General features: G+C 46.0%; 1 protein-coding gene across 8 annotated transcripts in view; it reads right to left on the bottom strand.

Annotated features, from left to right (window-relative positions):
* Window positions 1-14,435, bottom strand: part of LOC104585321 — a 30,200-nt gene that overhangs the window by 7,884 nt on the left and 7,881 nt on the right. Inside the window, exon 4 of one of the 8 annotated variants that reach the window (XR_002960723.1) lies at window positions 126-182. The exons of the other annotated variants lie outside the window; for them this stretch is intronic. The gene's annotated coding sequence lies outside the window, so the exon portion shown is untranslated. Of the gene's footprint in view, window positions 1-125; window positions 183-14,435 lie in introns of those variants that run through there. 8 annotated transcript variants of the gene reach the window in all.

Raw genomic sequence — 14,435 nt, forward strand, 5'->3', positions numbered from 1 at the left:
ACACACTAGCTATAAGAATAAAATAGCATGCATGTTTATAAAACAATTAAATAACTAACTAATGCCCATTTGAAAACATAGGTGAAATATGTTCAGAGAGAGAGAGAGAGGGGGGGAGGGCATGCCTCCGTTGATGAATCTTCTTCTTCAACCTTTTTGTCATTGTTCCACCTCGTCACTCTCTATCCGTCGTAACGATAACAAGAACAAACAAAATAAATACAAAATCGATAAAGCCAAACGAAATAGAAATAAGAGAGCGAATAGACAACGAGGTCAAGAATATGTTTGGAAAAGGCTAGGATCAACTTGGATAGGATTGGATGGTGAGATAGATTCTAACAAAGATAACTATATACCCGAAAGGAAGGATATATCTGATTGGCCATACCCTTTAATTAGCATCAAAATAAATACTAAAGTATAAAGCTAAGCACTCTAGGACAAGGCAATACACATTATCATGCTAATTCGCAAGTAACAATCAACTCCTAACATACTACGAGTAGAGATAATAACATCTAGCATGCATGCAGCAGGAAATGAAAGGATTATAAAGCTGAGCTTGCTCTCCACACATGATAAACATATAAAAAAAGAACAAGGTATAATCCAAGGCTTGGTCAAATACAAAGCATGATTTCAGAGGTAAACAATAAATAATCAAAGCAGATAAGTTATGAGTAAAGCATGTCAACACGATTCTATACAAGTAAAACAAAGCACATAATCTATGCGAGTACTATGAGCATAATTACAACTAAGACATGCATCTTAATTATATTCAACTTTATAAATGGAGGTATCTGCAAGCAATCATCTACCTGATGGAAGCCACAACAAACAATGCTATCATGTGAGAATAATTAATAGGGATAAAGCATTCTAGAATATATATGCTCCTTCAGTGACAATAGGCTATCATGTGATAATATGGCCATATGCACCATAAAGCACTAAGCATCATGGCAGCAAGCTATTGGACAAGGAAATAACATCGCATATATACAGGAACAATTAACAACTAACATGTATCACTAGAAAGGAAGAGGCTAACCATGGATAAGCATACCATACTAATTAAGCCAAGTCAAACTACAACAAAGTATACTAAGTACTCTATATTAGACAAGCAATAAGAAAGCGTGTGCATATTCTTTCTATCTATAAATACAACCAACAACATGGCATTGGAATTGTACAAGCATATATACTCTCTGTAATACAAGCAAGGAATATATGCAAACATGAAAGCATGGCATATGAACAATATGCAGAGCACCAAAACACCTAAGTATACTGTTGGAATGGTACCATAAGATAAACAATAGTATATACATTAACAAGCACTTCTATACACTAAACATGGTATTCATATGGAAACAATAATGGTAAAAACAAACTAGCAATCCATAAATACTCAGAGAATTATTGACAGTACTTGTAAGCATGCAAAATCTATATAAATAACTAAAACAACTATCATGGCTGTGCATAAACAAAAACACAAGCAAGGATGCTACTTTTTATAAATTCTAAAAACTAGCTATCTAGGCATGTGTATACAAACTTCAGAAACATTTGTATAGCAATACAATTTGTCACGTATGCTAGGAATACTACAAGCAGCCCATGACATAAATCTAATCCGCAGATATAGAAGATGGCAAACATATGCAAGAATGACCATTCTATTAATGTGTGCAAAATAATATACATCTAGCAAAAAAAATATAAATATGGTTGCATTGAGTAACATGTTCAGAATACTCATAAATGTATCTAAAATGCCACACGATGCAGTTTAATGCAATGGAATTCATGCATATGAATTTTTGATCATACCAATGAAATACAATGCAAACATTTGCCTTTTAAATAATAGAAGACTTGCCTAAGAAAAGAGATTCAGAAGTGAATGTCTAATTAACATGGGTGAAAGTAAGACTAACTAATAACATGATCTTAAAGACAATTAAGCATATTTTTTACAGAGCAAGAACATGTATGATTAAAATGACTAATGCACATGAGATAATGACTTTGCAAATCCTAGTATCTTCAAATCTACCTGTCCGAAAAATGTGAAATTATTTGTATGCAAAGTAAATGAATGCTATACCATGATACACACTGTAGATGCAACAGATTTCAGCCAAACAAAATAAATCTAGCAAAAAGATGAAATCAGCCAATTTGACTCTAAGCAAGATAGGCTGATTTGAGTTTCTGAGTCCCAACCCTAACCGATTGGTCTAGGACCTCTACCCAGTGCTAATGGCGTCCAGAGATGGTTACTAAAGCAAGGAAACAAGATTTGATCGGTGGAAAATATTTAGGAGTCAACGAAAAAGGATTTGGGGCTGTTAGATCAATTGGTCCAGGATTAATCCTCTCGAATTTGTGGATGGGCATGGGCTGGGTGAAGAAGCATTCAAAAGGATGATGGTGGGATCAGATTCTCACCAATTTGATGAACACGCAGTATATCAGAGAGGAGATAATTTGCTGGTTGTTGTAGTCGATCAGGAGATGGCTTCGATCTGCAGTACTCCTCTTCTCTCTTGGTGTGCAACGCGCTTGTCCTTCTCTTCCTGTGCGTACTGCTCCTGGTCGTTGCATGGCTGCTGTCCCTTGTCATCTTCCTCGGTGCTTTACCATGGGAGACCTTCGGTTGAAGAGTGGAGAGAGGGAAGAGGAATGGCCTGCGTGTTGGGGGAAATGATGGAATGCAATTATGCAACCGCTGCTTTGAGAGGAGAGGGAGTGGCGTCTTGTCGTTCTGGAGACAGAAGGCAGGAGGCAGGAAGGAAGATAGAAGCGAGAGAGATGGAGAAGAGACGCAAGTGTGGGTTGGGGTGGTTCAGCCTTCCGTTGGGCTGGGTCTAGACGTGAGGTTGAGAGGGAGAGAAAGTTAGGCTAAGAGGGAATTTCACCCCAAGGCTAAACAGAAAAAAAGAAATGCTTTTCCTTTTATACAAAGCTAGGAAATCAGATGAACTTCAAATTAAATACCAAATCAAATTCTGAAAATACCAGGAAAAATTTAGAGATGCATATTTGAATATGGAGAATTAAACCAAACAAATATCGATCAACTAAGAGCAAGTATAAATCAAATTTATATTCCAGTCGGTGTTAAGTCAATTTAAAACCAAAGAATCGAGAAATTTCCAGGGAAGCTTTGTTTAATTCAAAGAAATTTTCAAGTAGTCTTTTTTAGGAAATGGATTTTGGAACTCCGAAAACCAGTATGTTACACTGTGACGCTTACCCAAACATGGAAATGTGGATTCAGTACGCTCTAGTGCGCCAAGTTCAGGTGCTTGAAGTCAATTAATGGTTACAATGGTATTGGTGAGAGAATAAAAGTCGACATGCCTTTCGTCCCACAATTTGGGTATCTTAAATGATCACTGTGTTGATTTCTTTGTGGATATCTCCAACTTGCCGGTATTGGAGGATCTAACTCAGGAAGAATGCAGCATTTGGATGCTAGAGATGTCATCCATATCAGTACTTTGTCTGAGCATTTCTACCTGTCACGCAGATGATGAGATCTGTGTTTTGATTTCTGCACCATGTCTTAGTTCACTTCTTGACGATTTCATGTCAAGATTCCCTTGCTTGAAAACATGCCATTGATAGAAACAGCTTGCATTAGGCTGTAAACCGAACTATCAACGTCCAGCCACACGTAAGATGTTTCTAGCAATGACATGTTTTCAAGCAAGGAAACCTGCCTTGAAAATGGTCAAGAAGAAGTGAAGTAAGACATGGTGCTATCCTTGTTGCCGGCAAATGGGGCTGTAAGGACATGTGCGCTCTCCTATCGGTGATGCCACCTCTGGAGATCCACCCCAGCCTACTCTCTACTACAACGGACCAGGGACATGGTTCAAAAGTCTAGAGAAATACAACAAGTTCGTCAACAAGCTGATCTTCCTTCGCGAACTCTCACCTCTTGTGAACTGCGAAATCAGTCCATATCCAGAAGAGGCCCATGACGCATAACCATACATGGACATGGATTCAGTACTTTGTAATTAGACAAGTTCAAGTGCTTGAAATCAATGGTTACAATGGTATTGGTGACAAAATAAAATTCGACATGCCTCTCATGTCCCAACATTTGAGGAACTTAAATCTATAGTTTGTTGATTTCTTTGTGGATATCTCCGACTTGCCGGTATTTCTGGATCTAAATTTGGAAAAATGCACCATTTGGACGCAGGAGATGTCATCCATATCGCTACAACGTCTGAGCATTTCTACATGTCGCGTAGATGACGAGATCCGCATTTTGATTTCTGCACCATGTCTTACTTTACTTCTGCTTGACGATTTTCAAGGCAAAACCCCGTTGCTCCATTGCTAGAACAACTTATGTTAGGCTGTAAACCAAACTGTCGATATCCAGCCTAATGTAAGATGTTTCTAGCAATGACATGTTTTCAAGCAAAGGAAACCTGCCTTGAAAATGGCCAAGAAGTGAAGACATGGTGCAAACATCAAAACGCGGATATCATTATATACGAGAAATGTAGAAATGCTCAGACACTGCTGTGATATGGACGACATCTCTTGCGTCCAAATGCCGCATTCTTCCATATATAGATCCTCCAATACTGGCAAGTCGGAGACATCCATAGAGAAATCAACAAAGTGAAGATTTAAGATCCTCAAATGTTTGGCGGAAGAGGCATGTCAATGTTCACCACTAACAATGTAACCATTGATTTCAAGCACCTGAATCTGGCACATTACATCATACCAAATCCACACGTCCATGTATGGGTATGCCTCATGAGCCTCATCTGGATACGGATTGATTTCACAGTCACTAAGAGGTGAGAGTTCACGAAGGAAGATCAGATCATTAATGCACTTGTTGTATTTCTCTAGGCTCTTGAACCATGTGCCCAGTCCAGCATAGCTAAGGAGGAGGCCGGGTGTGAACCCCTAGAGGTGGCGCCACTAGCGAGAGAGCACGCGTGTCCGCACAACCCCATCTGCGGGCAACAAGGAGAGCACTTGCTGCAGGAGCTCGTCGGGACGAAGTGCGCAGATGTTCTTCACTACTATAGAAAACCACATCCGTGATCCCCCTCCAGTGGCGGTTAAAACGGACCAAAAAACACACCGCCACTGGAGGCCTCTCGAGGCATCCACGAGCGCCACCAGTGGCGGTGATAGTCACCGCCATCACCGCCACTGCTGCCCAACCACCAGTGGCGGTGATTATTGTCCCGAAACATGTCACCGCCACTGGTAATGGCCATGGAAACCTTAAAAACCACCAGTGGCGGCCGTAAAAAAGACCCGCCACTGGTACACCATCCGATACATGATGGTATTACTCAGTCTCAGTGCCCTTCCCTGAACCCCTTAAGCACCGTCCGATCACTCGTTTAGAACTCAACCGGAATGGGGAACGCACTGAGCACTAAGTAGTAACCACCGGTAGGTGGTGCGGCGGAACCCTTTTTATGCTGGTCGGAACTCCTGTAAACTAGCGAGGTGGGATTAAAGTGGGAAAACTGGTGGGAGAGCACCAGTGGTGGGTCTAATATTACCCGCCACCGGTGAGTCCTCCAATGGCGGTTTATTTTTCTGCCCGCCGCTGAAGGTCACCAGTGGCGGTTTATCCGTAAACCCGCCACTGGTGACCTGTCTATATATAACCCCTGCGCGAGCCCCAGCTGGTCGAGCTCGCGCGTTTGTCTGGACCAACTGCGGCTCTCTCCTCACTGGCGCCGGCGAAGCCCTGTCAAAATTTGATGGCAGCGGCCGGAAGGTAGCTCTCCCCCCTTCTCCTTCCTCTTCCTCTCCCTTCTTCCTCCTCCTATTCTTCTCCAATTTTGCAAAATGGCCATTAATGGTGCCTTGGCCGCCGGCAGGAAATTCGGCCCCGATCTCTCTCCGGTGGCTCTCCCGGACTGCCCCCGCTGTCTCTGGAGCTCCCCCTCACCCTAGTGATGATCCTCCCTCTCTCTCTCGCTTTAATTTTGCTTGGATGAGCTCCCTCTCTCTCTCTGCAGTTCTCTATCTAGCTCTCTCTCTATATATAGCTGCTTATGGGGGAGCTTAGCCCCGAGGGTTAGCCCTAGGGTTAAGCTTAACCTCGGGACCGGTGTACGTGCATGTTCAAACATATAAAATGTGTGTGGACACCGGCTTTCTTGCCGTGTATTTTCTTATGTGATGTGATACCGGCCGTCGTGCCGATGTGGGTGGGGGTAATTTGTTTTTGATGCAGGCATCGATTTTCATAGTGCAAAATGCTATTTTTTTAGCAAATGTCATGCCAAAATTTTCCATTTTTGTCGATCAAGCTGATTTGTTTATTTTAAAAAAAATTGTGTTGTAGCTCGATGGGCCGTGCTTGGATGTACGAGGACAGGTTACGTGTTGAGTGGATAGAGCGGCTGAAGACTTTTGTCGATGCTGGCGTGGAAGATATGCATAGGAAAGAGGGTGATAAGATGTGTTGTCCCTGTGTGAGATGTCGGAACAACAAGTTGTACGAGCCAGAGGATGTGGAGATGCACTTGCTCATGCGGGGATTTGTGTCAGGTTATTCAAGGTGGACTTCTCACGGGGAGGATGGCATTGAAGTAGATGACGGCATTGTGATGGAAAACATGGAGTCTGACAACCAGCCTGGTGAAGAAACATACCGTGGCGAGGTTCCAGTACAGGACGTTCCAACCGGCAGGATGGTTGAAATGCTGAACGATCAGCATCTGCTGAATCAGTTGGATGACCCCGAGGATAAGAGGGTGTCCCGTAAGTTCGAGAAGCTGAGGGAGGATGCCGAGACACCGTTATATGAAAATGCCGGCGTGGATAAGAGTGTGCTAGAAGTAACGCTCGAGCTTTTTGCGTATAAAGGCAAAATACAACATCATGGACTCGAGATTCACAGAGATTCTGAGTTACCTACGTACGGTACTTCCTCTGGGCAACAAGTTGGCTAAGAGCACGTACGAGGCGAAGAAAGTTACATGCCCACTCGGGTTAGAGGTTATCAGATACCATGCTTGTCAGCTGTCCAGTATGCAAAACATCCCGATACAGGAAGAAAGACCCGAATCCTGACGGCGGCGAGGAGAAAGAATTGAAGTGTGGTGCGGCGGCAAAGACGGTCTGGTATCTCCCATGTGGCACTAGGCTGGAGCATTGGTTCCAGAACGAGAAGGAGGCCAGGTGGTTTATCTACCACGACACAACTGTTGGGTTCGTTGCATAGGAAACAAAAAATTTCCTACGAGAAGTGCGGAAGAAAACCCAAGAATATATATACTAGATGTATTCAACGAGAGGGATCATGAACACCATACCCTCGTAGACCGCTAAGCGTTACGATCACGAGATCGTTGTTGGTGTAGTGGAACTTTCAATGAGATTAATCTCAGTGCCGAACGGACAGCACCTCCTTGGTATCCACACGTTCAGCTTCACGTCGTCTCTTCCTTTCCTTGATCCAGCAAGCGAGAGGGAGAGGTAGATGAGATCCCGGCAGCACGACGGCGTGGTGACTATGGTGAATATCCCCACGGGCAGGGCTATGCCGTGCACGTGAGAAGAGGAGGAGAGGAGGGCTCAGGGGAGAGAGATCCAACTGAAGACTTGGTGTATGCTCCCCCTTGCCACCCCCCCTCTATTTATATAGGGGTAGGGGAGGGGGTGGCCGGCCAGATCTGCCCCCCTTTCCAAAAGGGGGCTGGCGGCTAGGGGAGGGAAACCCTAATAGGGTTTCCTCCCCCCCCCCCCAAGTTACCCTTTAGCCCTAGGGTGGGCTGGCCGCATGGGCCTTGTGGGGGGCAGCCCCCTGGCCCATTAAGGCCAGGGTACTCCCTCACAAGCCCATGTAGCCCAGGGATAGGTGGGCCTCAAGGTGGAAACCTCCGGATCCCTCCGGAACCTTCTAGAAGCTTCCCGGTCAAAAACCGGAAAATATTCCGAACTTTCCGGAACCTGAAAACAACTTTCCATATATAAATCTTTATCTCCGGAACATTCCGGAGCTCCTCGTTACGTCTAGGATCCCATCCAAGACTCCGAATCATAATTCGATATCATCATCATTTATCTCATCTAACCCAAGCAACATGAAACGTTAAGTGTGTGACCCTACGGGTTCGAGAACATGTGGACATGATCAAATATCAATAACCAATAGCGGGACCTGGATGTCCATAATGGTTCCCACATATTCCACGAAGATCTCATCGGTTGAACCACTATGTCGAGGATTCAATTAATCCAGTATCCAATTCTCTTTGTCTCGCGATATATTACTTGCCCGAGATTTGATCGTCGGTATCGCCATACCTAGTTTAATCTCGTTACCGGCAAGTTCTCTTTACTCGTTCCGTAATATAATACCCCCGCGACTAAACACATTAGTCGCATGCTTGCAAGCTCATTAGGATGTTATATTACCGAGAGGGCCCAGAGATATCTCTCCGTCACAAGGAGTGACAAATCCCAGTCTTGATCCATACAACCCAACAAGCACCTTCTGAGATACCTGAAAAACACCTTTATGATCACCTAGTTACGAGATGACGGTTGATGCCCACAAAGTATTCTTCCGGTACTAGGGAGTGGCATGATCTCATGGTCTAAGGAAATGATACTTGACATAATAAAACATAAACAACTTAAACTTAAGTGACACGATCAAAAGCTATGTTTAGGTTTGGGTCTGTCCATCACATCATTCTCCTAATGATATGACCTCGTTATTAAATGACAACACATGTCTATGGTTAGGAAACCTTAACCATCTTTAATCAACGAGCTAATCTAGTAGAGGCGTATTAGGGACACGGTATTTGTTTATTTATCCACACACATGTATTTGAGTTTCCAATCAATACAATTATAGCATGGACAATAAACATTTATCAAGAACAATGAAATATGATAATAACAAATTTATTATTGCCTCTAGGGCATATTTCCAACAACGACTCAGGCGGATATCGATCCTGAGGGTGTGTACCGCAGATGCGGCTCAATGGAGGACTCTAGACGACGAATTCCCCGAGTTCGGCGCAGAGCCCAGGAACATCAGGTTCAGGATGACTACGGACGGGATCAATCCGTTCGGAAACTTGAGCAGCAAACACAGCACATGGCCGGTAATCCTGTTCATATACAACCTCCCCCCGTGGCTTGTCATGAAAAGGAAGTACATCCACCTATCAATGCTCATACAGGGCCCTAAGTAGCCTGGAGCTGATCTGAACGTGTATCTGGAACTGCTGAAGGATGAGCTCAAGGAGCTTTGGGAGAAGGGTCGAAAGGTTTGGGACACTCATAAGAAGGAGTTCACCCTTCGAGCAGCTCTCCTGACATGTGTGCATGACTACCCGGCGAACGGGAACTCATCGTGCCAGTCAACACATGGGTACAAAGCGTGCACAAAGTGCAGGGACGAGACAGACGGGTTGTTCCTGCCAGAATAAAAAAAGATTGTGTACATGGGACACCGTAAGTGGCTGGAGATGAAGGACCCGTCGAGGGATGATAAGAAAAACTTCAACGGGAGGGCAGAGAGGCAGCACAAACCGAGGAAACTGACTGGACACGAAGTATACGAAATTGTCAGGGACCTCAAAGTCGTGGCCGGGAAAGCACAGCCGGCTGCAGGTCCAGATGGTGGCGGCCTTACGTACAAGAATGGTGCTGCAACTCACGCCAGAGGTCGAGCCGTTCATCGACATGCACATCGAAGAACTTCGAAACCTCAACCCTAACAGGAATGATGATTGAATCCAGCAAAAACACAATTCTACATTCGCCATGTGGCTCAAGGATCTTTAGTATCCGAGGGCTGCGGCGAATGAAGATGAGAAGATTGTCCAGAAGTTGTCACGGCTTCCCGACCGCAACGTCGTGACATACCAGCCGTACACAATGAATGGGTACACGTACTACACCAAGGCTCAAGACCGTAACAGTACGTACCAAAACAGCGGTATAGTGCTCGTAGCTGAGACAGGGACCGACAGCGAAGGCCAGACTGAAGCGTACTACGGCGTGGTCGAAGAGATCTGGGAGCTTGACTACACCTTCACCACCATCGCCATGTTTCGCATCAGATGGGCACGCGATGTCAAGCATGAAGATCATAGGTTCACAACTATGATTCTGCCAAAAGAGATTCCCCGTCATCAGGTGAACGTCAAAAGAATCTCGGCACTGCATGAACCATGGCAGTTTGCTTCCAAATGCAAACAAGTCTTCTTCGTAGAAGACCCGATAGCAAAAAACCGCGTAGTCGTGAGGAGAGGTAAAAGGAGCATTGTTGGGATCGACGAAGTAACTTCACAACAAGACTATGAAGGTTTCCCCGATCCCACGACCAGGTAAGAAAAAGAGGTGGCAAGACGGACGATCCAGACAAGAAAGAAGTCAAATTACCCACACAAGACGGGGCCTACGCCAGAAGCAGCCACGATGAGGTTCAAACGTATAAGAGGAAAGAGAAGACAACAAAGAAGAAAGACAAGATTGTCCAATAGTTCACTATTTGTGTAATTTTGATCAATTATGCTCGTTGATGATTTTCAATGTAATTTGAATTCTAACGAGGTTTTAATCTTAACTTGTTCAAATTTGAAAACAAATGCCGTAAATTTGTTCGCAATATTTTTCTACTGTGAATGCATATTTGATGCATATTTATTTGCTTGTTTCATCATTATAAAGAAGAAAAAAAAAGTTTTTAAGCCCGCCCGGGTCAACTAGGCTGTTCGGGTTCCGGCCCAGCCAGGCGAACTCGGGAGCAGCCTACTACCTACTAGGCCAGAGTGGACCCGGGCCAACGGGACTGTTATCCGAGCCCACAAAGAACAGTACAGGCACCGGGCCCAAGGGCCAGGCGAGGAGCACAGGAGACCGGCGAGAGAACTAATCAGAAGCTGATGGGAGAAGGGTGGAAAGCCTTATATGCTGGTCGAACCGCTTGTAAACTAGCGAGGTGGTACTAAACTCCCACCTCGCCTCGCGCGGAGCCCGCAGAAGGACACCAGTGGCAGTTATTACAAGGAAAACCGCCACTGGAAGGGGACCAGTGGCAGTTATTACCAGAAAAACCGCCACTAGAAGGAACACCAGTGGCGGTGATTTCCGTGAAACCCGCCACTGTTGTGTGCTACCAGAAAAGGAGGCAAAAAAGATTTTTAGCCCGCCCAGTCAACTAGGCTGTTTCGGGTTCGGGCCCAGACAGGCGAGAACCCGGGAGCTGCCTACTACCTACTAGGACAGAAGAGCACGGGCCCACAGGGCTATAATCCGAGCCCACCAGTGCACACAGAGGGTACCGGGCCCACAGGCCAGGCGAACGGGAGTAGAGGAGAGAGAGCGGCATTTGATTTTATTCGGAATCTGCAAAGGGAAGGGGAGGAAGCTATTTATGCTAGTCGAACCGCTCGTAAACTAGCGAGGTGGGACTAAACTCCCACCTCGCCTCGTGCGGCAGCCCGCACAAGGGGTACCAATGGCGGTGATTACAGGTAAACCCGCCACCGGAAGCAGCCACCAGTGGCGGTGATCTTCTGAAACCCGCCACTAGTGAGAGCTACAGGACTTAGGGATTTCAGAAATCTTGTCCAACTCACCAGTGACGGTTATTTTCCTGAAATCCGCCACTGGTAATGATTTCAGAATGCACTATTATAATCCTATTATATTCTCTGCGTTCCCAAAAAATATAGCGGTTGTACTTTTGGGTGTATAGTAATATTGTTTGTTCCCGATACAAGTTTTAGACATTAAATCATAGTATTTCATACAAATTTCTGTGATTATGTGTGATTTTGGTGCTAATTTAATTCCATAAAATTCAATTTTCATCAGAATGAGCTGAAACTTGGCATGGGAACACCTCTCAGTCCAAAGAAGCCACATGGAAAAAATCAAGCCCAAAGTTGTTATAATGTTACCATTTGGATGTTGGCTTAGAAGGTATAAGAGATATCTACCTAGATGATCCCAATATGTTATTCTTATGGGCTTCATTTGGAATATTGACACCGAACATCATATACAGGCATATTGTTGTGTGAGCAGCCTCCATGCCAAATATCAGACCATTCTGAGCAATTTTGTAATTTATAACAATTTTTAACCATAGTAAACACTACAAAAGCATAAATATTTGAATTTCAGCAATGTATTTAGCATTGAAATCTTTAGTGAGACAAGAAATAATTATTATACACTTGAAAGTATAGGTGGCATAATTTTCAGAGAGACATAGAATATAATAAGAATATAATACTAGATCCAAAATAATAACCGGTGGTGGGTATTTGCAATACAACCGCCACTGGTGCTTCGAACAGTTACCAGTGGCGGGTTTTTCACATACCCGCCACTGGTGGGTCGCCAATGGCGGGTATCCGGAAATACCCGCCACCGGCGGTCTCCTGCACCTGTAACCCTAGGAAGGTCTCCAGTGGCGGGTATCACGAAATACCCGCCACTGGAGACCCTCCCCATATATATTACAGGGCGAGACTTGACGAAATTTTTCGTATCCGAAGCACGCGTCTTCTCGACCAGCAGCGCTTCCTCGAGCACCCCGACGGCGAAGCGCTGCCCAAATCTCGCGCCGCCGCCGCCCTTCTCCCTCGCCTCCCCTCCCCTCCCTCGCGCCTCCCTCGCCGCCGCCCTTCTCCTCACCTCCCTCGCGCCTCCCTCGCAGAAACCCTAGCCGCCGTCGCTGCCACCATGTCGGAGTCGCAGAAGGGCGACAGCGGGGGGTCGCAACGGACGACGAGGAGTGGGAAGCCCCTCGCCCCGCCGGCCCCCCCGCCGGCCGCCGGATCCGGCGGCCCCGCCTTGCCGCCGCCCGGCCCGCATCGCCGGGGGCGCGGCCAGGCCACCTCGACGCCGCCGCCTCCACCGGCCGCCTCCGCCCCGCCTGCCCCAGCCGCCTCCGCCCCGGCCCCCTCCGGCCCGGCCGCCTCGGCCCCAGCCCCCACCGCCCCGGCCGCCTTTGCCCCCCGGCCACCCCAACCCCGTCCACGACCCCGACTCCGGCGACGGTATGGCCTCTCTCTCCCTTGCTGTTAATTAGTGTTAGGGTTTATAATTTTTGAAATTTGAAGTTAATTAGGCTTTTTAATGTTTAGTTCAAGCTATTTAGGGTTTAAATCTTGATGTTTATGTTTACTTCTAGTTACTTAGGATTTTGTATGTTTAGTTCTAGCTATTTAATGTTTAAATTAATCTTGATGTTTATGTTTAGTTCTAGTTACTTAGGATTTTTAATATTTAATTCAAGCTATTTAGGGTGTAAATCTTGCTGTTTATGTTTTTTTTCTAGTTACTTAGGCTTTTTAATGTTTAGTTCTAGCTATGTGGTTGCTGTTTATGTTCGTTATTGCTGCTCTTGGTGCAAAGATTGATACACGCATGTGATCTCGACCATCGTATTAGTTGATATGAGGAATGTGGGCCCGGCCATCGTGCCGGGTCGTTGAGAAGGGTCCGGCCATCGTGCCGAGAGGGTATATGTGGGTGGGAGTTTTTTTTATGCAGGTATAACATTCGGGTAGACTCATTTGTTGTTTTATAGCAATGGTCATGCCGAATTTTTCTTGTTTTACAGCATAGGTCATGCCGAATTTTTCTGTTTTTTTAAATTACTTTTATAAGTGTTGGATAGGAACCTCAGGCTCACGTTGAAGAGGTGCCTGAGCAGCCACCGGTTGTGGCGGGACAAGTCGAAGAAGAAACGGGGTCTTCGTCCTCGGCCTCGGAAATTGCCATGAGCGAGGAGCAGCTGTTCCTTGAAGGAGCCGAGGAGCAGCTGCTCCTTGAAGGAGCAACTAACGAGGAAGAAGCCCAGGGCGAACAAGGTGCGGCGTCGACTACTTAGTCGAAGTCCAAGCGGGGGGTGAACAAGGTGCCGACGGAGTCGTGGGTCGTCACCAAGCTGAGCAAAGAAAACTACCCGGAGGAACCGGTGGAGGCCGCAGAAAAATTCTCCAACACATGCAACACCATCGTACGGGTACGCACTCGGATCTATCAAAGATGGAGCGACGTCCCGAAAGCTGTGAAGCAGGACTGTTACGAGGCGGCATGGAAGCGGTTCGTGCCTGCCAATGATGAGATCAGGAGACGGTTGGAGTGGCGGATGCACCAAGCCATGAGGAAGGGCCAGAGCACGTGGCAGTATAACTGCCGGAAGCTCATCGGCAAAGACTGGAAGACAGAGGTGAACAAGCACTGGAAGGGGATCTCGGAGGTGACTGGGAGAGGTTCAAGGAGTGGGTCAGGTCAGATGAATTCAAGGCCAGCCAAAAATGGTACAAGGAGCTTCGTGAGAAAAGGCCCTTCGACCACCTCCTCGGCAGTCGTGGACGCCCCGAAAAGGAGAAGGTGTGGGCGAAGGAGGACGCCGCATT

Source organism: Brachypodium distachyon, chromosome 5 (assembly GCF_000005505.3).
Source record: "Brachypodium distachyon strain Bd21 chromosome 5, Brachypodium_distachyon_v3.0, whole genome shotgun sequence".
NCBI lineage: Eukaryota > Viridiplantae > Streptophyta > Magnoliopsida > Poales > Poaceae > Brachypodium > Brachypodium distachyon.